Consider the following 25,167-nt stretch of genomic DNA (forward strand, 5'->3'; position numbering starts at 1 on the left):
GTGGAAAGGCCTTGTAGGGTAGGATAGGAAGAAGCTAATGCTGCAGTTAGGTTCTCCGAAACCACACGGTTCCATGAGAGGACCCAGACATTCTTTGGAAGCGGGGGCCTGGTGGAGGGATTGATGGGAAGGATAAACGAGATCAAGTGGTGGTCGGACCAAGTGCAAGGCGAGATGGTCAGAGAGTCTATTGGGCAGTTCAAGGACCAGATCTGGTCTAAAATGTGTCCTTTGACGTGAGTGGGGGAAAGAGCATGTGATACAAAATTGAGGGATAAGAGTGTATCTGAGAATTCCCTAGAGGAAGAGCATTCAGCTGGGTCTGAAGGCCAGAAGTTAAAATCTCCCAGTAGTAGGATGGAGGAGTTGTTAACCGTCAGTGTGGATAGTACCTCTTGAAAATCGGGGAGGAAGGATAAGGGTGACTGCGGGGGCCGGTAAATGAGCATGCAAGTGAGAGGAGGAGTGATAGAAGTAGTGCGGATAGCTAGGTACTCTGTTGTGGCAATGCCTGGTAGGGATAGACATTGGAAGGGGAGGTCGGACCGAGCGATCACTGCTACGCCGCCTCCATTTCTGCCATTGCAACGGTCTGCTCGGAGAGCATAGTAATTAGGGAGAGGAAGGGTGGCCAGTAGGGTGGGGAGAGAATCCGCGCAAAACCAAGTCTCTGTTAGAAAGAGGAGATCGGGTGCGTGGAGTTCTAGCAGCACCGACAGTTCGTGTGAGTGGGCTACTGCTGACCGGGTGTTAAGGTAATAGGCCGAAAGAGTTTTAGGTGAAGCTGGGCTATCGACCTCTCTGGGAGGGCGGGAGGAAGTGGGGGGAGCAGGGGGGTTGGGAGATGAAGGGGCGGGTGAAAGGTCCAGTGTAGATATATGAGAACGAGTAGAGGCAGGGAGAGGCCAGGGGCCCTGAAGACTGCGGAGTTGTGTAGCGGAGTAAGAGGTTAATTGAGCAGAGTGGCGTGACCCTAGCCCCGGTCGGCCGCGGACGGGCGCAGACGGGCTTGCCTTAGGCGCGCCTTCGGCGCGCAATCGACGCGCCCGCTGCGCTCGTCCGCTGCGCGTCCGGAATCTACACATGATTTATGGGTCCGTGGGAAGGGCGGGGGCGTGGCCTCGAAAAGGGGCGTGGCCGCGGCAAGCGCCGGAAATGGCGCCAAGAGTGTCCCGGTACCAACAGCCGTGAACGCTAGATCCGCTGCACGGGTGGTCTGGGCGAAACTGAGGTCTGCAAGCAGCAGGTTTGAAGAGCGGAGGGTGAGTGATTTAAAAGCACAGGAATAAAGTGACACTCGATTTTTAAAATAAGCAATGTATACAAAAGTGCGTGCTCCCGGCTTTCCGCCTCAGGAGTAGTCTGTCGATCCATGCGCCCCATGATGATCCAGCCTATAGGGCAGATAGGGCACAGCTAGGCACAAGCAATATGATGGCGGTGCTTAATAGTGAAGGAGTTGGCAAAACACTAGAGGGACCCACAAGGCAGACGGTAGCATCATGGTACACTGCACAGGCAAAACTGGGTTGGAAGGGCGTTATAACCAGACTCACACCACTGTGGGACGCAAGGGCGCTGGGACAATTAAGACGCAGTAAAGGCTTCACACAGTGGGATAACATTGGTATCTCAACAGTGGGAGACTTGTGGGATGAAGGCACGCTCGTTCCTTTTGCCCAGCTCCGCCAACAATATGACTTGGGTCCGAATGAAATGTATCGGTATATACAAATTAGACACGCGTTATTAACAGCGCTACCGCCAGACACTGAAGTCCCCGGAAGCCTCCCCATTAGAAGACCGTCTACTCACAGACTATATGCAAAAGCGAGCAACATCACTTACATACTGTAAACTACTCAATAACTTGCCTGACCCCACCACCATACTGAGGGAGAAATGGTGGACAGAAATAGGAGACATGGATGAAACAGAGTGGTCAGAAGCATTGGCATCTCCTAAGGAGGTGGCAATCTCGGCAAAACTTAGGTTAGTACAACTTAAAATCTTTCACCGTATATACTACACTGGAACTACGTTACATAAGCTACAGAGAGCGCGACACCCACACTGCCTGCGGGGATGCGGGGAGGAAGGGACCTTTCTATACACTATGTGGGAATGCCCAGCGATAGTGGAATACTGGCGACAGGTGCTGCGTACTGTGTCCCAGACACTAGGGGTCTCCATTTTGCCAGAACCACGAAAATGTCTACTAAACATATGGGATCCCAATGATCTTACCCGCCATGGACAGACCTGGGCTACTCTGGGTCTCATAAGCGCAAAGAGGGACATAGCGCAGAAATGGGGTGCAGCAGACTTGCCCACGTTGGCAACGTGGTGCGGGACTCTGGACTCCACAATGATTACGGAACGCACAGTCTACAAAAATAGGGGAAGCCCGCGTAAATGGAACAGAATCTGGGGAGCGTGGAATAGCTTCCGGGATGACTTATGTGAACTGCTACCGGAATCGGACATAGAAAGCTCAGATGGAGAAATAGAGGGGGAATGATTAGAATATTGTAATAAGATACATCGGAACTGTTACAAGTGTATGATACATTGTTGCATATGCTATTAATAAGTGTCCACAGCGATACGAATTGTCCAAAATGTATGACTAATGTCTACATAATGTCATGATTGTCAAAGAGATGTTTTGATTTAATAAAAACATGTTTAAAAAAATATATATATAATCTAAGTTCTTCGTGCATTCAGGTAGATTACATTTACAGAGATTGCACTCAGAACAGTATAGACTGAGGGAATGGTAGCAGTTTACCAGCACTTAGTGTAACCAGGATGACAGCCGCAGTATTACCTGCACCACATGTACAAAACTAGTGTGACGGGGGAGTACAACCTGCAAGAGGAACACAGATAGAAGTACTAGATGTATGAGTCGAAAAGAAGCAGTGTGTCTCCAACTGTACTACCCACAGTATACTGGGTTTATAAAAAAGAGCCAATGAGACAGCATAAGTGCTACATGCAGCAGATTTCTATTGAAAGGGCACCCCTGTATAACTAACAGCGACACAAGGCCACACTGATGGCAGACTTCACTAGACCAAGGCCAGTGGCATAACATAACCATTGCAGAAACTATGAGGCAGCAACAGTCTAATGTGCGCCAGCTCTATGGAAATGGACACTGGGACAGTGCCATTTGTACCAGAAAGTAGGAATACTCATTGTTATGCATATATCATGCGGCTTTACACAATATTAACACGCCCTCCTTCTGGCACTGGCTATAGTCCATAAGGCAGGAGCTGAGTTGGTCACACATTACCTTGAACAACAGGCTGGTCTCTGAGTGGCAAGAACTGTTCATTCAGCTGGGAATGGGGGCATTGGGCCTGGGCTTGTGAGCTAAGGGATGTAGGCTCTAGCTTAGTTCTCCTGTATTGACTTTCTTGGAGGAGCCAGATGCCATACCCCTCCTACCTACGTCCTGGTTACTACCTTCCCTTGAAATCTGTGGTTGGGCTTACAACCCAAGCAGCATGAATTACCTCAGAAGCGAGAATGCAAATGAGCCAAACTCCTCCTGTGCATCAAAAGAGAGATTGGGTGGGGCTCTTAAACGAGCACTGAACACTCTACACTCACTTACTGGCAGCCAAAGCACCTGAACAGGGCTGGTGATTCCTTAGGCATAAGCGGAAGCAACAGAAAGAATTCGCTGAATTGGAATTAAAATTGCAAGCAGCAAACACAGCGCACATGGCAGACCCCTCCCCAGAAATGGCACACTCCCTGAACTTACATCTGCAAGCACACAAGGACCACCTGCAACGCTGGACGGTCAGTAATATTACAGCAACAAAACATAAGATATATGATATATGGGATAAAGCAGGCAAGTTGCTGGCTTGGTTAGAGAAAAGAGGGGCCAGCCCCAGAGGAATATAGCAATTGCGTACACGAGAAGGAACACTTCAGACGCACCCTGCAGAGGTAGTAGACACACTGGCGGGTTATTTTAGAGAGATTTATACATCAAGTCGAAATTTGACGGAGGCTGAGACATCTTCACGGAGGGTGCCATCTTCATGGCACCCTCTACTGGTGACACCTGGGTCCTGCCGATGATCCACAAAAGTGTCTTTCGTATTTTCATTCTATAAGTGACAATCTTTGCACCGTCCCTGCTCCCAAATGCACATATGTGACCAAGCTTTGTGACGAAATATACTGCATGGGTCTAGGGCACTCACAAATGAGAACAGCATTGGTGTATTAGCTGTCTGAATTTGCCGCCCTGATCCGGAGACCACCTGCAACTCTAAAGCCCTGCAGGAGCCCCTATGCAGCCCTGTGGAAATTGGGAACTCATTGAGGCCGGTGTTAAGCTCCCTCATTAGTTTATATATTCATTTCCTTATTTATTTGTTTTCTCATAGTGCGGCGCACATCTATGTGACAACAAAGTGCCTTCTTGTCTCGAGGCAAACAACAATCCTGTTCGGGGAGATGAATTGTTCCTGGGCCCAGAACTCGCCCTCCTTTGCAATCCTAAATCCACTAAGCAAAGCACGCTTGAAAAATATTTCTCAACAAGGAACTCTTTACAGGGGTGGCCCGCAATGTGGCTTTGTGGTGGCAGACACGTCAGTGCTGCATGAACCCAGGGGAAAAAATAGCTACAGCTTTAAAAATACTCTTTGAATTTAGTACCACAGAATGCATCACCTGACACATAAATTACGTGAACATATCAGGCCCATTCACAAAAGTAGAAGTACAGGAAGAAGTAATACAGGAGTACAGTTTTACATACTCACCTTTGTGAATCAAGCCTAAAACGCCCACTTCCTATTAGTAAACTTGCAAAGAGGGTACAGCTTTTTGTACCAATTAAATATGAATTTTACCAGAATATTCCTATTTTAGATGTTTTGAGCTAATCATTAAGTCATACATGAGTATGCACACTCTACAATGAGTTTGCGAATAGGCCCCAGTGTGTACCAAATAGAAATGGATGCCATTGAAGCGGACCTTTACAACCTGGTGGGATCTGAAGAATAAAAGGTGTGGCCTTTTTAAACCCCTGAAATGCAACATTTGAAAGCAACTGATATGTATTTGGCCTGGTAAAGAGGCAAGATCAGTGTATACAGCGGATATCTCCGCCTCCATAAACCCTCAACTGGCTCACAGAATACAATTTAAAAGTGTATCCATTTTCTATATGTACTTGTAATAGTTAACAATGAGTTACCTGTGCAACATAATCTGTTCCCATGTTCCGGCGAGAAACTTGTGGTCAGCCAATCAGAGCCTTCTCTGCCCGCTCCTTTTCAAACAACTTACGGTGGAATGAAGGTTCCCATCTTTAGAGTTGTTTTTACAATTACTATATGGCTGAATACTCAGTACCTGTTTTTTTTTTATGAAACATGTTTTGTCCTCTGAAGGTAGACTCCAGGAGCCAGGATAAATATTCAAGTCTTGAATCCAGCCAGCACTGGGTTGGTACCAGCCCCACCAGGAGCAGCCTCCCTGCTGCTCAGCCCATCTTTAACTGCCAACACTCATCCACTCAAACACCCAGGCGTTCCACACGTCACAGGCACACCAACATTCCCTAACCAACTCTCACTCTGGCTGAGCAGCTAGAGGCAGCAGGGCTGGAGTACATATAAATGCAACTTAGTAGGATATAACTAGGCTGTGGGCTTTTAGGTTTAAACCTATAATAACTGATAAAACCCCACTGAAAGAAAAATAGCCCTCACCGGTGAAAACATATAACACTGAAAAAACACCTGCACAACCACAAACTAAATGCCATTTAAAGAAAGGAAACAGAAAGTGAAAGAGTCATTTTGTTCTTACTGAAGGGGTCAATAAAATGTAACTTTGTTATACAAGCTAGCAGTAAGAAAGACTGGCTAACATTATTCTGCTTGAGTTTTGTTCTTTTGGGATGCCACTAAAATATTGTTTCTTCTTCCTTTTACTTTTTTCAGTTTTATGGCCTTTGGTCTAAAGATGCAGGGTTTAGTTTCACGTTTTAGGTTTAGTTTAATTATTTTATAAACTGTAGAGAATCAGGACATATCAAACTCACATTTGATATTTTGGCTGCATTTGATTCTTTCACTGATAGGTAAAATGGCTAGTTTCATAAAAATCTTTCCTAATATGTGTCATCACATTTACCCACAGAGAATGGGTAAAAACCCTCAATACATCAGACCATATTTTCTAGTGGGTCAGTATTGATAGTAGGCGAATTGCCAACACCTCAGGCTTTAAACATTAAATGCAAGGTATAGTGACAAGTATATATATCACCAAGAATCTGGGATAGCGGTAAAAACGTGACACCAGACTTTTGGAAAACATGGAACGCAGTGTCACTTGTTATGCTCTGCAAAAAAGGTTCTTTCCAAGTTCAACAAAGATTGGAGTGATATTGTTTGTATTTGTAGTGATTCAGCTACGTATATAAAAAATTTGTGTGATGACCTGTCTAAATTGATACCCGAGCTGAAGTGATTCCCTGTAGGAGATCCTTGCCACTTGTTAGATGGTATGCTGAAAGCATCTTTACAATCTTCAGAGTTAATGAGGGATGCTATTGACTTTTTAGTCCATTCTGGTGCACTGTTTTCTTATGCCCTGGAACTAAAACGCAAATATTTATCATTTCGTGCTTTATGTCGCAACAAAGAAAGAGTCATCCCAACTGTGTCCCTTAGATGATGGTTCTTAGCCCAAGGGGCTATGAATACTGAGAGGACCTTTTCACAGAAGAGTACATGGGAAGGAAAGCACGAGCACACATGACCAAAGACTCACTGAAGAAGTATTGTATGGTGTACTACAATAAGATTAATTTGCAAAAATCTCTTTGGACCTCATATACACTATACGTACACTGTCTATATACCATGTTCTTTCATTGCAGAAAGCAAGCAATGATAAAAGCAAAACATACCGGAAAAACACTTTTTTTGTTGTTTTTAGTGGCGTGAAAATGTGTAACCACTGATAACAACTGTTTTTTAAGATATTGAAAACACTGAAAAAACCCCACCAGAATTTACCAAAAATAGAAACTGAAAACAGGACAGCCTAGATATAACATTATCCCTTTTTCTTCAGAAGATAACGAAAAATGAAATTAATATAACAACAAGCAAGAACTATAAGCAAGAAAAAATAATAATGGTACAAGGCTCTAGGATTTAGCAATAAAGACAGAGCATCCCAAGAGCAAGAACCATTAAGACAAGAAAGGATGGTTTAGATACAGCAAACAAACAATTGACCAACAATATCCCCCATCCTCCCTAATAAGAAATATAAAATATTTGGAAGCGTAAGCAAAAGTGTAGCATTACAAGAAATACAGTTCGTAGCATTTTGTATCATACACTATAACATAATGTACTATAACGCAAATGATAAAAGACTCTGCAACACAAATACCAAAAAGCATAATGTAGAGAAGCGCAAACGCTAGAATACCCTACAACCTCAATCCCAAGAGTAAGGGAAACAAAAAAGTAAATAGGTCGTCACCCATATAAACGCCCGAGAAGGGATGTACAATTGTACTGTGCGCAAATGTATAGGGGTAAAAACCCACATCCAAACCCCGCATAAGGATTCACCTAGGTACTGTGTATGTATGGGAATTAACCCCTGTTCCAACCCCCTTGTGGAGATTACATACCCCCATGTGGGAGTCACTAAACGTAAATGAGAAAAAGGCTCCCAACCCCCTTGCCGAGGTTACATACCCCCATGTAGGAGTAACAAAACATAACTGAGAAAAGGGCTGTTACTCACACCCACACTGTGGGTACGGGTCCAACTGTGATGACCACCACAAGAACTAATGTACACTAATCCATAGAAAAACGAAACTCTGTGGCATCATGACAACAAATGTGCTAAAGAATAGAAATACATTAGACTTTGTGCACAACACTCTAGGCAAAACATCTAAACATGCCCCTCAAAAACAAACAAAGATGCCCCTTTATACGATTCCTCACCCAAATTTTGCCAGAAAAGAACTTCCCTTGCATAAGGGTACAAAGGTTACAACACACTTACACCCAAATTGCGTAAACAATTACAATGGTAAGCAATACCAACCCTTTGTCATAAGTTATAGACCACATTGAAGGAAAAGATTAGAGGAGGAATATTAAAAAAAAACCTCACAAATATGGTAACAATTCAGTGACAACTCAACACAGTCCGGTGTCAGCATATAAACAAAGTGCACTGCCAAATTAAAAAATAATGAAAGATACTTTTCTTCATTAGAAAGACCGGCTGGGAGCAAAATTCTAAAGTCACCATGGCTCACCTCAGCATGCCGGACATAGCAAGAAGCATGCTGAAAGTACATTATCCCCTCCATACTTGAAACAAAGGATCTCCAGGAAGATTCCTAAGTCGACAATACCTCATCATGTTCAGGTATCACAACACAGCGTTGAGCTCGGACTTAATGGTGGTTTACTTTATTGAGACACCCACAGAGCAACGTGGTTGGCACAAGGAAAGAAGATCACATTGAAATACAATGTGCCACCACCAACCCCAAGATGGCGGCATGCTTTTTTGCTCTGCGCCGGGTGGCTTCCGGCGCGTAGGTGCTCCAAAAGCGTCCCATGTGAAGAACATCCATCATAGAGAATCCCTCGAAGATGAGCGCGTCATGCAGGATCCCATGACGAAACATCATGTAAGGTTGCGCGCGCTGTTTGAGACTCACACCCCAGTATTTTAAAATCTGCACGGCGGTTTACTAACGCCCGCAGACTAGATGTCTCAGCGGACTCCACCAGCAAAAGACAAAAAGTGTCTAACATCTCTTGGCCGGGCACAGCAACCAGTTGGTTTGGTTGCCAAAAACGAAAACTTGCACAGTGCTCAGTCAATCCTGTGTGGCCCATAGTATATCCTCTCATTTGTTATGTGCACACTCTAGTGGCAAAAAAACGGAACACCTCAATACAGTGCACCAGCCAAGCCATGCAAGGGGCATATTACCAACAACTAGCGATAATTTGTGTCTCTAACTTGTTTAGAGACAAAAATTATCGCCGCAAATCGGCGATTTTTATCGCAGATAAACCTTGCTAGTAGCAAGGTTTATCGCAAATGCGATAAAAAACGGCCGCAATGCATGAATATCGCTGAAAAGTCAGCGATATTCATGCATTATCGAGCAAATGCTCTTAGCCATGTTATCCACCTCCCATTGGATAACATGGCTAAGAACTGCTCAGGGCAGGTGTTAGCTTTTGGAGATATTCGCGCTTAGCGCGAATACCTCCAAAAGTTGGTAATAGGAGATAGCGATGTTAGCGACTGTTTCCAGTCGCTAACATCTTGGCACGCCCACTTTGCATGTCATTAGTGATAAATATCACTGACATGCAAAGTGGGGCCCATGATGGTCGCTATCTCCTATTAGCTGTCGCTAACTGGTGTTAGCGACAGCTTGGTAATAGGGAGATAATTTTATCTCCGCTTTCTTGGCTTTTAAAGCCAAAAAAGCAGAGATAAAACCCCTTGATAATATGCCCCGAAGAGAGTTAAACTGCCGCAAAGCAACGTAAACTCTACTACCTTATTCCTCTGTGCAGACACATATCTCAGTACCCCAAACTTATTGATCCACATGCCCATCAACTGAATGTACACCTCTGTAGAAAGCATGAAGACTGCTTTAATGTGAATGTACTTCTCTGTAGAAAGCATGAAGACTGCTTTAATATGGTGTGGTTACTAATCATCCATTCCTACTTGATATCATTGCGTGATGTTGCAGCATAACAGACGTGTATCTCTTTATGAAGTCACTGTGGTCTTGGAGGCACTTTAAATCGCTGCAAAAGTCAATTAAGCACCAAAAATTCTCCATCTGTGCAGCAACTGCACGCTGTTTGTTCTACCACCTTTATGACGAAAAATCCCAAATTGTGCCTTTTTCTTAAAGACACTGTAGACTCTGTAGAGTGATGTGGCTGGAACACCAACAACTGGCTATAGTGAAGCTACCCATTCAACTCACTGTAATCCTTTAAGTGGCTGTAATATTCCCAGGCTGTAGTGTCAGTTGGTGAGGACACCGGTCGGTGGGGCTGTCTGTTGGTAAGGACACTGGTGGGGCTGGCGCTGGCTTGCCTGGAAATAGTTTCTTTGTAGATGTAGTTGCCTGTGGGATCTCTTGGTTTCTCTTGAAGTTTCTTTGTAATCCCTTTGTTTCTGAGCTGTACCAAGAGTCTCTAGGGTCCGAGTCATCTCGTCGCCAAAATATGTTATGTCCTATGAAGGTCGGGGTCCGTGAATTGAGGCTGTATCCAGGTGCCAAGCGGGTGCCTGGCTTTGCTGGCGGTGCGCCTACTAGCCACCACCCCCCCAAGACCCATGGTGTGATTAGGGATCACACCACATATCATTGCTGGGTGCCGAACACTTTTCAGGTACCCCACCCACAACAGGTTTTAATAATTTCTTATTTTTTTCCTGTTTGATCGCCAGGTTAGGGTGAGCCTTAGCGTGCTCATACCGCCGGGGTCTTCACACCGGTCCTGATGAATGCCTAGCAACTTGCATCCAGATAGGCTGCAACATGTTGACCGTTTATAGCGTGGCATAGCTGAAAAATCTATCCAGCTCTTCACTCGCTCGCTTGTCAATTTTTAACCATGATAGATTGGTCAACAAAAAATCACACCACTTCTTCACCTACACACAAAAACAACCAGCTCCGCAGTAATTCTGGCGTCGAAGCACACCGGGAAGGCTGTCTGGGTGTACAGGTAGCAAGCGGAAAGCCGCCTCAATATCCGCCTTCGCAAGCCAAGCCCCCCCCCCGCTCTCCTCACTAAATCAATGGCCATATCAAGTGAACAATAGGAGACAGAGCAAGCCTCTTCGGGTAGCCATGCATTAACAGAATCCCCCTCAGGAAAAGACAAATTATGTATCAACCTGTAAGCCCCAGGTTCCTTCTTGGGGACTACACCCAGGGGAGACACAACAAAGTCAGGGAGGGGGGGGGGAAGGAAAGGGGCCAGCCACCCTCCCCAAGGCCAACTCCTTGATAATCTTTTTGTCCACAACCTCAGGGAGCTCCCTGACAGATTTTTGGTTCTCAGCATCCCTGCAAACACGAGGACCTTGATATGGAATTTGGAAACCCTCCAGGAAACCCGAAGACAGGACCTCTCTATCCTTAGCATTGGGGTAAGCTCGCAGGAGGGGCAACAGGCTGGCAATGATGACTGGAGACGGGCCTTTGGAGGGCGAGACCAGAGAAGTACTCCCTGTTAGAGCAGAGGGGCTGGAGTGCAAAGCCAAAGAGGGGGGGGGGGCGCAGCTGAAAGGACATTGGGCTCAGGAATGGGGCTGGCGTCATTATTTATCTTTATTGGCGGCGCTGGCAGGAGCAGGCCGCTTCTCGCAGGAAGACTCTGGGTGTGAACCACCGCATTTGTTGCACGCATGGGAGAATCTGCATGCTTTGCCCCAAGTGCAATTACCTGCGTTGAACAATCTGCAATTGTGTAAGACATTTTTCTTGGCATATTGTCTGTTGAAATTCCCCCCCCCACGCCCCCCTCGAAAGGACTGCCTAAAATTACTTTTCTTCTGAGGGAACTTCTCATTGTCAGCCTTCTTGGATTGAACAGCCCGATCAGCACCACCATCTGTTTTACCCTTACCCATATACACAAGCCAAGACCTAACTTCAATCTGGTCCCACCCAAGATCAGGACAGACAGACATTTTCTTGCGGAATTCACAATCGTAGGAGTACCACCCCAAACCAGTGGTTGCCTCCGCTTCATTCGTTATGATGCTGTTGTACTGAAATAGACCTTGCGCCTGCTCGGGGAAGCGCTCTGTAATCACTGCAGCCAGGATGGCAAAAGCCTTGGTTGTGGTCCCGTCTAGCCAGGCCCAGCTAGCCCATCCAGTCCGTTACCTCCTGTGGGTTACCAAAGAAGTGAACCTTGCCCTCATATTGCACATGGAGCCTGGCCGGAAACATTAAACTATATTTGATATTGAGGTTTCGCAATCGACATTTGACACCCAAGACGTCATTTTGTAGATCCTGTACTTTTTTCGTGTAGTCTGGGTAAATGTGGATACCGTGGTTTTCAAACCTGGGTGGGCCATTTGTGCGAATAAATTGCAGGATCTTGTCCCGGTTCCTAAAGTTGAACAATCCAGCGATCAGGGCTCTGGGTAGTGACCCAGGTTTCGGCGAGGGGCCGAGGGAGCGGTGGGCTCTTTCCACTGCAAACATCTTAGAGAGTTTGAGGTTTGGGAATTTTGAGCCAATCCAAGGTCTGCTGCTGGTCCCTCCACCTTTTCTGGAAACCCAAAAAACGGAGGTTGTTTCTCCTTGACCGCCCCTCTGCGTCGCCTGCTCTATTCTCAAGACGGTCTGTGTGCTCCAGGAGGGCCGATACCCTTGGTCTGCAATGTGTTCAGGTCTCCTTCAGTGGTGGTAACTAGGCCTGGGCAAAGCACTACGCTACGCTGGTGTAGTTTGTGAAGTTTGCGCAACTTCGCTCTATGCGAGCTGCACATAGCACAGTGCGAACACGTGTAGCGTAGCGTAATGCAGCGGTCATTTTTTGCTCGCTCGTGGTTCTCAACGTCTAGTTGGCGACCGCAGGCAAGCAAAATGACATACTGGCAAAATGTTTTCCTCGTTCGCGATCAGCAACATCAAGTTGCCGATCGCGAGCGTGGAAAATAAACCTCCCTGCGAGATTCTCAACGCGGGGAGGTCTGTTTTCTCATTGCGAGTGGTCCCGTTTGCTCGCGGCCGCTCGCGATGAGAAACTACTAGTCCGCGTTGAGAAAGCTGCCGCTCGAGGAGAAATCTCCTCGAGCTGCAGAAAACTACAGCTCGCACTGTGCAAGATGCCGTTTTCAATGATTGCACAGTGCCGGATGCTTGTCCGCACTGTGCAATCATTGAAAACAGCATCTTGCACAGTGCGAACATGCTACTTCGCAGTTCGCGTAGTACTATGTGTAGCTCGCGTAGTGCGAAGCGCTACTTCGCAAACTACGCCCAGCCCTAGTGGTAACCCGATCCGCCACCTTTCTGAGATCCAGGTGCAGATGGTTGATGTCCATGGCCATCCCGTCCATTTTGGAATCGAGCGCCACTCGGGATTCCCGTATAGCTTCCAGAATGTCGGACTTGTCGCGGGCCGCTGTACCCTGGCGTAATATCTGCTCCGGTACTGTTCTGAGGTGGTCAGCGGAGGTTAGGCCCGGCACTGTGTACTGCACAATTTTGTTGGATTGGGCGCCTCTAAAGATTTTCTATCTCTCCCCATGTCCAATGCAATGGCACAAGGCTCTCCCTGGTGATCTACCACTTGGAGAATGATGGTACAAGGACCGGCCCAGAGGGCAACCTGGATTCGAGGATGTCGATCAGGCACTCTGCGCTGTCCCTGGTCTGGAGCCACAGGCTTCAATAGAGTAATTGCCTCTCCGTCCGTCTCATTCGGTGTCCAAGGTCAGTTAGTTGTCACCACTAGCCTAATTTTTGATCTGTGCCACTTGTTCATGCCTCCGTTCGCCTCTCCAGCCTCGTGGCCGGGCAGGACCTCGGCCGATCTGCGGAGCCAGTGCCCCAGCCACCGGTCACCATCCCGGGCCGCACGCTCCCTTGTCGCAGGTAATGCCTCAGTAGAGTGAGGGTATCCTCACCCCTCAGACAGGAGCCTCGATCCCACATTCCAAATGTCCATTCAGCCCCACGGACTCTGCGCAGCCCCCCACAACGTCCCCAGGCGTCCTCGGCAGGGGGCAAGGCAGGCCGATTGCGGCAGTCACATAGCACCGGGCTCGCATGGATTGCGCGCCCGGGCCTGTGGGGTCACGTCAGCCGGGCGAACCAAGGCAGTCTCTCCTCCCCGGCACTTCCTCCAGCGGCCTCCAGGTGACTCAGCAAGGGCAGAGGGTCCGGCTGGGTCCCAAATGCAAGCCTTCAGCCTGCAAGTATTCGGAGGTTTCACACGGCGATCCATACCTCTCGGGACAAGCTAGGGCCACCATCTTGAAGAACAGTATGCGGACCGGTGTACTGAGGCCCGTGGATGATTCCTCCGACGGTGGGCCGTCTTCACTTGTCACCACCGTGACCCTCTGTCACCTCACTGTCATGATTCCGCCAGGATTCTTGTAGGATTTTGACCGTTGGGGCAGGAGCGGCGCAGGTATGTGACTAGCCGGCCATGTTGTCAGGCCACTCCTCCGCATGTGCACATCGATGGGCCTGCTGTCACTGCAGTCCCGAAAAAAATGGACCGCCTGTGCCAGGGCACAAAACAGAGCCCGATAGAGACCCGTTTCGAGGCCTCCCTTAAAAGACTGCTGGTGCTCAGCACCAGTGAGACCGGGCCCACACAAATCCCTGATAGTAACAACACAACTACTAACCATCACACTCCTACAAGTGTGACAATTCAGACTATTTCAGGCCCACAAAGTTATAAGAATGACTTGGGTGGCAGGTAATAGTCGTTTTTAATGTATAATGAATTAATAATTAACTGTTGTTGTGCTCACCTCTAAATTACCCAGACATTGCCACCTTGTGGCAGACTGTCACAAGAGCCGATGTTGGCCATATGTATCAAGGTACACATTTGCGATTCTGAAATAGCGATTTTTTAGAAATCGCTATTTCAGAATCGCAAATTGGGATGTATGTGCAAATTAGTAATTTTTTTGCGACTTCTTAGTATTCTTTAATTGCGATTAGCAAATTGCGAGTCGCAATTAAGGAATTCTTTCCCATTCATTCCTATAGGCCCATAGGAATGAATGGGAAAGTATTCCTTAATTGCGATTCGCAATTTGAGAATCGCAAATTGAGAATAATTTCAAGGGTGCAGGGGTGTCCAAAGGACACCCTGTTCCACCCCTGAAATAAGCATGGGTACACATGTGGCGCACATACATGCCCTAAGGGCATGTATGTGCATCACATGGCACTTTGAAAAATGCAAAAATTTGCATTTTTCAAGGAATTCGCAAGTTGCGATTCCTTAAATGCAATTGCAAAATAAGGAATCGCAATTTTTGCGATCCCTTATTTTGCACCAATTTTCTTTAATACATACCATTTTGCAAATTCGCATTCGCAAGCGCCGAAATTCGCAGAATTTCGGCGTTTGCAAATGCTAATTTGCTTGATACATATTGCCCTAAGAAACCATCCGCTCAAATTAAGCACTGTCCCTCACTCCCAGATGCTGTATGGTCTCCAGTGTTACCTCTGATTTCTCGCTTCATCAGAGGATTGATGCATCTGTTTAAATTTACTGTGAGGGCTATATTTAAACACCACGTCAAAGTTTAATTTTTGCTATCCTCTGAGGGCAAGATTGCCACTGGAAATGAAAAAAATTAGGGCCAGATGTCTGATTGCAAATTACTGGTCGTTAAAATTGTGGCCAATATATGATAGTGGGTCGCAATCTGACCTATGCCATGAATAATAATGAGGCAGGTCACAAAGTGTGACTCATTATGATTGGACTCCATCACAGGGATGGTGACTGCCTTTCAATGAAATAAACTTTTTTTTATGAAGCCTGTTTTCCTTAAGAAACAGGACTATGTCTAAAAAGAAAAGTTTACTATTTTCTTGTTTTAGTTGAATCTTCAACAAACTTTTTTTTACAAAGAGGAAGGACATTGTGAACTTGTTTTACTCCTAAATAGGGATTAATACGTAAGAAAAGCATTTTACAGTAGTTGAAAACAACAGAGTTTGAGACTACAAAATAGCTTAGAATATGTACCCCTTATTTGGGAACTCACTCTCTTTAGAGAGTTTTTGTGGGGAAAGGAGTCTGGAGTTAGACAGAATGGTCTTGGCAGAAGAGAAAGGTTAATGGTTTAATATGAGGCACAATAAAAAGAATGCATGCATTTAAGAAGAAGGGCACATGCATTTTAAATTAATGTGGAGCATGTTGATCTGATTTTGAAATAGTAATATAATTCAATTTGTAAAGCGCCCTAATACCCAACACAGATGTCCTGGCCCTAAAAAGCATCTGGCATAGGCCCAGACAGTGCTGATGGAGCAGCCAAAAAAGCCCAACAAGGCTCTAAAGCATCCTGGTTATTAGGTACTTTTTGAGCAGCAAGATGTTTGCCTCGCTTTGCAGAGTAAGGGGCAAGGGTTGGGCCTAACTAAGCAGTAGCAGTCGGTGGTGGGAGTGCTGCCGGGCTGTGACGTGGGGCAGAGGACGGGCAGGGTGGGGGGTAGTAAACTATGGAATATGGCCAACTACAGTAATAATATAAATAAAACAAATTTCTCTGCGCGCACTGCATCGCGAATATCTCCAAAAGTTGGTAATAGGAGATAGCGATGTTAGCGACTGTTTCCAGTCCCTAACATCTTGGCACGCCCACTTTGCATGTCATTAGTGATAAATATCACTGACATGCAAAGTGGGGCCCAAGATGGTCGCTATCTCCTACTAGCTGTCACTAACTGGTGTTAGCGACAGCTAGGTAATAGGGAGATCATTTTATCTCCGCTTTCTTGGCTTTTAAAGCCAAAAAAGCAGAGATAAACCCCCTTGATAATATGCCCCTAAGTCAATAAACAAGGAATTCTCTACTTGGTATTGGGAGCTGGTGAAGGGTGATGATGATAGATGTCAATCCATGGGGTGAATATCAACGGGTAGGAGAACATCCAAATATTTGACAATCTTCTTTATGCCTCCTTTACTCCACAATTAAATCTGCTCCGCTTAGGAAGAAGCACCTTTTTACTTGGCACAGAATATGATCCACCCCCAAGAGATGCGTGCAATTCATTGTAGGTCTTCCCCATTTTTGCAATCAGTGTGGTAAGGAAAAGGCGAGCGATATTCATATGCTCGCGTCTTGCCCCGGATTGTGTGGTTTTTGGGAGGGAATGTGGAGAGCGATCTCTGGTATTATGGGAGGTCAAATCCTAGTGTGCCCCCTTCTGATCCTATTTGGAATGAACTTTCAGCCTTAGGCAGAAGCGCGCGCCATTCTACTTGATCTTGTGGGCAAGGAGGGAGATCTGCACAAACTGGCTCAGGACCGCCCTGCCCGGTGGACAGAGTTAGTTAGTAACCTGGAACTGTACTGTAAGCGAAGTGGGAAGATGGGGGAGCTTTGGGCAGCCTACAGTGCATGGAGAGGGAGCAATCCCGACCCCTTTTGGTCCTGTGATTCAGCTGATGCAAGGTGGGGTAGGAGGGTTTTTCTTCTCCGTTTCCCTTTTGCCTGGGAGGTTCAGCTGTGGAGATAAAAGGCAGTCAAAGGACACCTGTTGGTGAGGCTATTGTGTCTGTATGCAGATGAGGACAAAAAAACGCTTCCGACAGAGCTTTGGTAAGGCAAGGATGAATGTTAACACCCTCCAATCAGGGAAAAGTGCAGCGTGCAAAATTAACAATTAGTACAACTTAAAACACATTAAAACAGGCAGATTGTTCAAGCTCAGAATGCCAAGAACTCAACAGTGTGTGATTTTACATCTACCCAATTAATTTTCTTCTCCGGATGGCAAACCAGATATTTGCACTTACACATGAACTTTAGCTTAATTTACATTTACATTTACATTGACGTGAAAACCGTTAGACCTGGTGTTGCATCAGCATAATGGACCACGGTCTGTAATTTCCGTTTTGTAGTGCCAGGACACTCCTAGAGTATCTGTGCACCCTACAAATATATCCGTTCATTCAGTCAATCACTCAGTGCACACATGCAGTGCTTTCTGTATGTGGACGCTCAGTCAGCCCTCTAAATAGATGGTCTGTACATCACTGCTCGTGAAAGAAAAATTAGACGGCAAACTTTAAATCCTTCCAAAATTACAACCGTCCCTGGAAAGAAAAGTAGGGAGTGGAACCGCTTCTTACAGCGACCGATCCGGAAAAAGTAATGCTTGCAAAAGTAACAATCTATTATTAATGTACATTTTTAAAATATGAAAATGTCAGCAATGGTCACAGAAAGTTGTCCCAGCGATATAACTTAAAGCACATTAAAACCGAGGGATATAAACTAAAGTACATATTATTGAAATGTTCAAGGGCGAAATGACAGTAATAATAGGGAATCTCCATTTTAAACATTTTACGTTATTGAAATAGAAATGACATTGTGAACTAGTCATTTTAAACATTAACGGTTGTGGCTGATTTATCTCACAGCAGATTTGTGAAATATGAAACGACCATACGCAGTTATACGCAGTTATAAAACCAGCAATGTTTTATTAAAGGACATGTGATAGAAACGAGGTTTCTGATTGGCTAGGGCATGCCCCTAAGCCAGGCAGAACACACCACTCTAGTCAGGGCAAGTCAGTTACACACCACGATAACCTGTACTCGCTCATTGGTAGCTTTGTGCAGAGGCAATATGTAAAGCGTTTGTGCAAGACACACACACACAAACCACGAAAAGACTCCACACAAGGTTGTATAAAATAATAGTTACTATATTTTATATAACACAAGACCAAATCGACATGACTCACATAAGTAGTGCAATCAATGCCAAATTAAAATGTTACAGGAGATGCAGGGAGTAAAAGTTGCATAAATATTACTTTAAATGCATGTATCACCTAGACACTTCTCTCAAGTAACGCCGTATCTTTAGAGACAGTCACCTAGATGGCCAGAAAAGCACATGAATCACAGTATGCAGCCATGGGGCACAAAAGTACCTGCGCTCTTACTAACCTGGATACAGTAATTTCTATGGGCTTCCATGATAAAAGGCATTCTATGCTGGGCATAGAAGCAACTGCATGTCTACTTTATGTGATAAGGTAGTTTCTTCCACCACAGGATGGGTCCCTTCTATTGTACCATACAGGGTACTGCCAAGAAATTCCCCAAAGCAACATACTTTATCAGTATGGGGCAGAACCATGCCCCCTAAGTCCAGTCACAAGTAGAGGGGGACGCAAGTTTGTGGGGTGTGAGAGAGACCTCGCTCAGTCCCTCACTTTCCTCTCTTAGAAACCAACCGCCTGCCAGCGCACAGTGCAGCTGTATCAGCATAGTACCTTATGGCGCCAGCGCTGCTGGTTTGTCGGTCTCATGGCTTGGGTCAGTCCTATAGAGCAGGAGCCTCTTGTGATGCAAAACGTAGCAGGGCCGAGCCGCACGGAAAGCAGGCGTAGCGGCTGGAGGTACAGGGGCTCTGGCATGGCGCCTACCTCGATCTGTGAGTGCCCGGCAGGCACAGCAATTCTTTGGTAGGTTGTTTAGTGGTGGGACGAGGAATTCGCCCCACATTGGAAGGTGGTTTGCCCTGGACTGTGTAGGCAGCTTTCAGGGTTGCGGCCTCAGTGAGCCAGAAAACACAAGGGTTGACCCTCAAGCTGGCAGGCACAGGAATACCTGTACCTCACCCAGCGCTGGTGTGAGTGAGTGAAAACAAATACATGGCTGCAGTTGCTCTGTACTGAGTATAGCCCTCATTGAAATAAATCAAGCAGGGTGAGACCTGAGGTTGGCAGAGTCCTAGAGCAAGCGTTAAGTGCAATCTTTTATGGACCTGAAATTGGAAAACAGGAGCAAGCCAAACAAGCACTTGGAGAGCACTGGTAGGGCACAAAAGCAGGAAGTAAGTAGCAGGCCAACATAGCAAAGCAATGAGCAAGAATACTGGTTTCTCCTGACAGCACAGCAGTCCTCTTGGTAATGTTTAGATGTAGAGCCAGCAGCATCTGGTTAGAAGTCCCACACAGAGCCCCTGTACTTATACTCTATAAAATAAGGGATGACTTCAAAGGAGCCCTCAGAACTGCCCTCATATCCCTTTGAGCCCATCTCTGGCTCTAGACAAGCAGTAGGGGGTAAATCAGCCTTTATGTGAGGCTAGGACACAACCTATACAAATGTAAGTTTGAACCACCTCTAATTCTCCCTGCCCAGCAAGACTGTCAGTATGTAGATGTATCCCCTGTCACACCCAGCTCTTCCTATGTTGTGGCTGTCTAGAGACTATGCTCACAGTGTTGCTGTCACCCAGCCCAGATGTGTATTGGACACAGGCTGCAAATGGTTCTAAGCACAGATAAAGGCCCACTTCTAAAAGTGTCATTTCTAAAATAGTAGTGTAAAATCCAACTTCATCAGTAGGTAGGATTTATCAATATTATTCTAAACATACCAAACATGGCAATGCCACTCCTTTCTGGTCACAAATTACCACTTAAAAGTATATAAAGGGAATGCCAATACTAGCCTATGATAGTAGTAGGTTGCACAGCAGTGAAAAATAAAACAGGCTGTGCAAAACATAAAGGTACATGCCTACATTTTACTTATACAACACCCTACCTATAGGGCTAGCTAGGTCCTACTTTAGGGGTGACCTATCTGTTATAAAAGGGGAGTTTGGGCTTGACAAGTAGTTTTAAATGCTAAGTCAAAGTGGCAGTAAACTGTGTAAACAGGCCCTGCAGTGGCAGGCCTGTGACAGGTTTGAAAGGCTCCTTCTGTGGTTGGCACAAGCAGTGCCCACTATAAGCATTTGAAGTTCAGGCCCTGGGTATATAGTATAAGGGACTTACAAGTAAATCAAATATGCCAAACAGGTATAAACCAATCATACCGTGTTTCGGGGGAGAACACATGCACTTCAGCACTGGTTAGCAATGGTAAAGAGCTCAGAGTCCTAACAGTAAAAAAAAAAGGGCAGACAAATAGCAGAAGGAAAATGAAAAGTTTCACAATAACCCTGTAGAAAGGGACAGGTCCAACAACATGTATAATTTTAAATAGTGCCATGAAAGCCTAAAATACTGCATATTTTCAGGGCTCGGAATATGGATGCATTTGCATTCCAAATTAAGACACCTCATTTCTTTATTGAAGATTGCAATTGATAAATGTATATCAAAAACAAAATATTTTATTGTGGCATTTGTATACTGCTAATTTCCCCTATGAGGGGCACTGAAGCTCTTTTCCTCATGGGTAGCAAACTACGCGCTGCAGTGTGTGTGGTTAGCACTGTGTTGTTTTTATTCTGATCCTATATAGGAAGTGTTTTCATTTCATGCATGATGACCCCCGAGGTGTGGTTATTGTGTTATGGGATGCAGTGCTTGAGGGTGTGATGTGTCGAGGGTCTGTGAGAGATAGATACGCAAATTATAATTGTAATCAGCACTAACCTATTTAGCCTCAGGGGCCGGAGGATGCTGTGTGCCTATACACCAAAAAAGGGGAGCAATCTGTGAAGGCCCAGTAATCTGTACGGTATCATGTCACCAGGGGGGAGGTGCTGTCCGATGAGTAAAAGGATACCAAAAATGCAAGCGTGGGAATTGAACACACACAAGAAGTAGCTGTTAAAACGATGTAATAGCGCAGACATCACTTGTAGAAGGTATAAGTAGGTTTATTCACGTAGTAATCAACAGGTATACAATTATAGGAAGATCCTTAGATTATCTGGTAATCTCTGGTAATACCTGGAAATGCCCCACCAGGAGCAAGATCCTCTCTGCTCAGCCCATTACACCAACTGATTCCTAGCTTCATACAAACTAACCCTAACATTCTAGATGACCTCACCACAGGCTGAGCAGACAGGCAGAGAACCACAGTGGGGAGACTGTATTAGTAAATAGTACTTTACAACAGTAGCCATGTACCATTTTTATTTATTTAGTATTTAAAGGTGAGAATACTGCCTACTGCTGAGTAAATACACCCCATGAAGGAGGGATGAAGTGGAAGTGGAGCATGAAGGCTGGCAGCCTGAGCAGAAACTAAACAAACTTTAAAGGGCCCAGATTCCATGTTTTCCTGTTGGGGCAAAATAAGCCAAAATGTTGAGCAGGGGCTCATGCCCCAAGCGCCTCTCAAGCTCCTGAAGGCTCCCAAAGGCAGACGAGCAGCAGTCTGTCTGTCTTGAGCAGGGTCGTGGCTCAGACTGTCATTCTGCACATGAAAGGGCCGGACAGCGCGCTCAGCTGGTTGCGGCTCCCACAGAGCAAGAGGGGATCGGCCTGCCTCCTGTTACCCTGCCTCCCATATCCCCCAAGAGGCCAATGTTCTTTTTAGTTTATTCCATGATTTCAGACCAGATAAAATAAGTCAAACTATTAACGGAGAACAGCAGAGGGTGACATCCTGCTCACTGTAAGGGGGTCTAATCTGCCTGGCAACACAGACCCAGGGGTCTCGAAACGCTGCTCTCCCATGGTCAAAGGTCACTTTTGCTCCAGAGACTGAGAGCTAACGAGCAGCCGCTGTAGTGAAGGTCAGCCTTTTAAAAATGAATATTGCTCTTCCGGTCCAGGAAGCAAGTACTTGAAACTGAAATAAACTCTGCCGATCAAGCAGCAGGAGGCTTGTTTGATGCTGTGCAGAGGATTTCACGCATGGGCCGTCGAGGCACCAACGTGGACAAGCAAAGATGCCACTGAAGTCAATGTGCCCTCATCTCTTCGTATACCATATGTGCCCACCACGGTGTCAAATTAAATGTATATATAACATGGGAGGGTGAACCATATAAAGTCTCCAATCCATTTTAAGTAATGTTCCAGCGTGCTATGTTTCGTCCTTGAATCTCAAATGAACGAAACAATGACCACAGTGATGTACGGAAAAATGCTTCTACCGGGTACATGCAGTATCTCCAAATTTTGTGTAGTGGTATGAAATATGAGTGTGGAGTACTGCACATGCATCATGGCCTCTCCACTGTACAGTCTGATAAGAAGCTCAGGCACTTTAGATTTGTAGGCTAAACAAAGTCAGATGCTGAATCTGCCCGTTAGAAGCGGTCATTCAGTGCTTAATTTGAGCCGGTGGACCTGCAAGAGCGAGCTAAAGAGGCAGGGAGTGTCTGGCAGTGAATTAGAGAGGCATGAGATGGAATCAACACTACAGAGCCTTAGTATTCAGTCCTCTGACATTCAGTAGCGGTGGCCGCTGCGCTCTTGTGAGCAAAACCTTAGCTTCCAACATGTATTCTTTTACAAATTAAGCTCTTCTGCTATCCCTACCCTGCCTTTTGGTGCCCCTGGTGTAAAGGGTATTTAATTCTGAAGTGGGAACAAAAAGTAAAACGCTCAAAGGGTTTTAGTACTTTCTGTATCTCCACTCCATAAACTTTCCCTTCGCCCCTAAGCAGCACCCAGAAAGCTCTCAAATCGCCAAAGGCAGGACAAGGAGTGAACCGTGTGTTGTCTCTGGAGCTCAAAGAATGCCTGATGTCATTTATGATACACCTAGCCTGATTCCTTAGACTCTTGGGTGGTTCTATCTATCTTAACCTAATTGATATCTTGTGTGGCAATCTTAGACAGTAACCATGTATTTACCTGTTTGAATTTTTTCATGACCAAAGGTGAAGGACCATGAGTAATGGGGTCTCCATCCAGTTCAGTAGAAGGCCAATCAATAGCAAATTTACAAGCAGGCTTCAAGTCACTAGTAACCACAATGTCGAACATTGTATTCAAATAAATCCACAACACCTTTGAAATCTTTACACAGCCATCAACTTGCTTATACCATTCAGCAGGTTTCTCCCTCATCAGAGGAAAGTCATTTGTGACCACTGCCATATCACCCCTGCTCCAAGGCACATGCAAATACCCTCCTCTTGGTACCTCTCGTAATAAGTAAGCTACAATTCCTGGCATATCTCCTCCTGGTGGAGGTGTATCTCCCACCACTCTCCTAACATTCTTCTTCTTTGACCATCTTTCTTCCCATTTATCAAGCATGCTCCTTGTGCGTATCCCTATAAATTGCTCTTGAATGTGTGTTTTCAACCCTATGACCCTTTTCTCTTCTAATTCCTGATCAGTGTAGGTCAACCTATGATTTCCCTGTAGCATTTTCATCTTAGACAAATCCGCATCATACTTTTGAGATAATTCTGTCATATTGTCATGTGCTCGCCCTGATTTTTGAGTGACAGCCTTCGCTACAAATAACAATTCCTCCTGTTCATAAAGTTCTATCCTTTCCAGAGGCAAGCTTCCACTGATTATCTCATCCACTTCTGCTTTCAGAATCACCATGTCTAGCAATTTCACTTTCTTTTTTTTTATATTTCTTTTTATTAACCTTTCGACAAAATCACAACACAATAATCACAGCAGGCTGCTACATCCATCACAGAGACCAGTTACAGTTACAAATACATTACAGATAATACTTGAGTCAGTTTAAGGGGTGTCAAGAGTGTCTTCGTCTGCCTGTCTTCTCGGCGGGAGACAAATATCATCTGTACATCTATTCCAAGCTCCCCACACAGTAAGCCATTTCCTGGGTCATCCCTCGCCAGGAACACCGATTTCTCTCTAAACATGCACCAGTCTATATCTTCCTTCCACTTCCCCAATTGGGGCGGTTGATTGGCCCCCAACAACTGCGCAATGTTGCGTTTCGCTATCATATATGCAAGTGTAGCCCATTGCGTGGCGTATGTGTTAAGATCTGTAGGCTCCCAAACATTCAGTATGCATCTTTGAGCTTCCGGTTGCATGTCCACCCACAATACTGATTGTAGTACATGATGAATCTCTATACAGTACCTTTCTATATGTTGACAGTTCCACAATATATGCATAAAAGTTCCCAGTTCTCCACACCCCTGTGTACACTCCCCACTCTCCGTTCGTCCCATGCGAAACAGGCCCGGGCCCGTTACATAATTCCTATGTAATATCTTAAGCTGCACTAACCTCAGCCTGGCTGGAAATGAAACCACTCGTGGGGAGGAGATTGCCTCTTGCCATTCTTCATCATCGAGTTCTAGACCGTCCCCGGTCCATTTCCCTCTGAGGGCTAATAACGGATCCTCCATTTTGTTAATTAGTTTCCTATATATGAGGGATATGGTCTTTTCTGGAAGATGGCTGTCGAGGATTCTATCCTCCAGGGGGGAGGCTTCTAAGAGTGACGTACCACTGGGCTCCTGCGTGAGTAGCACATGGCATATTTGAAGATAGCGGTACTGCTCAGTGTCAGATAATTTGTATTGAGCTTGTAGTGTCGGAAACGGTAGCACCGTTTCTTCACCCCAGATGTCTTTGATTCGGGAGATCCCAATAAGGTCCCATTT

Source organism: Lissotriton helveticus, chromosome 3_1, assembly GCF_964261635.1.
Source record: "Lissotriton helveticus chromosome 3_1, aLisHel1.1, whole genome shotgun sequence".
Taxonomy (NCBI): domain Eukaryota; kingdom Metazoa; phylum Chordata; class Amphibia; order Caudata; family Salamandridae; genus Lissotriton; species Lissotriton helveticus.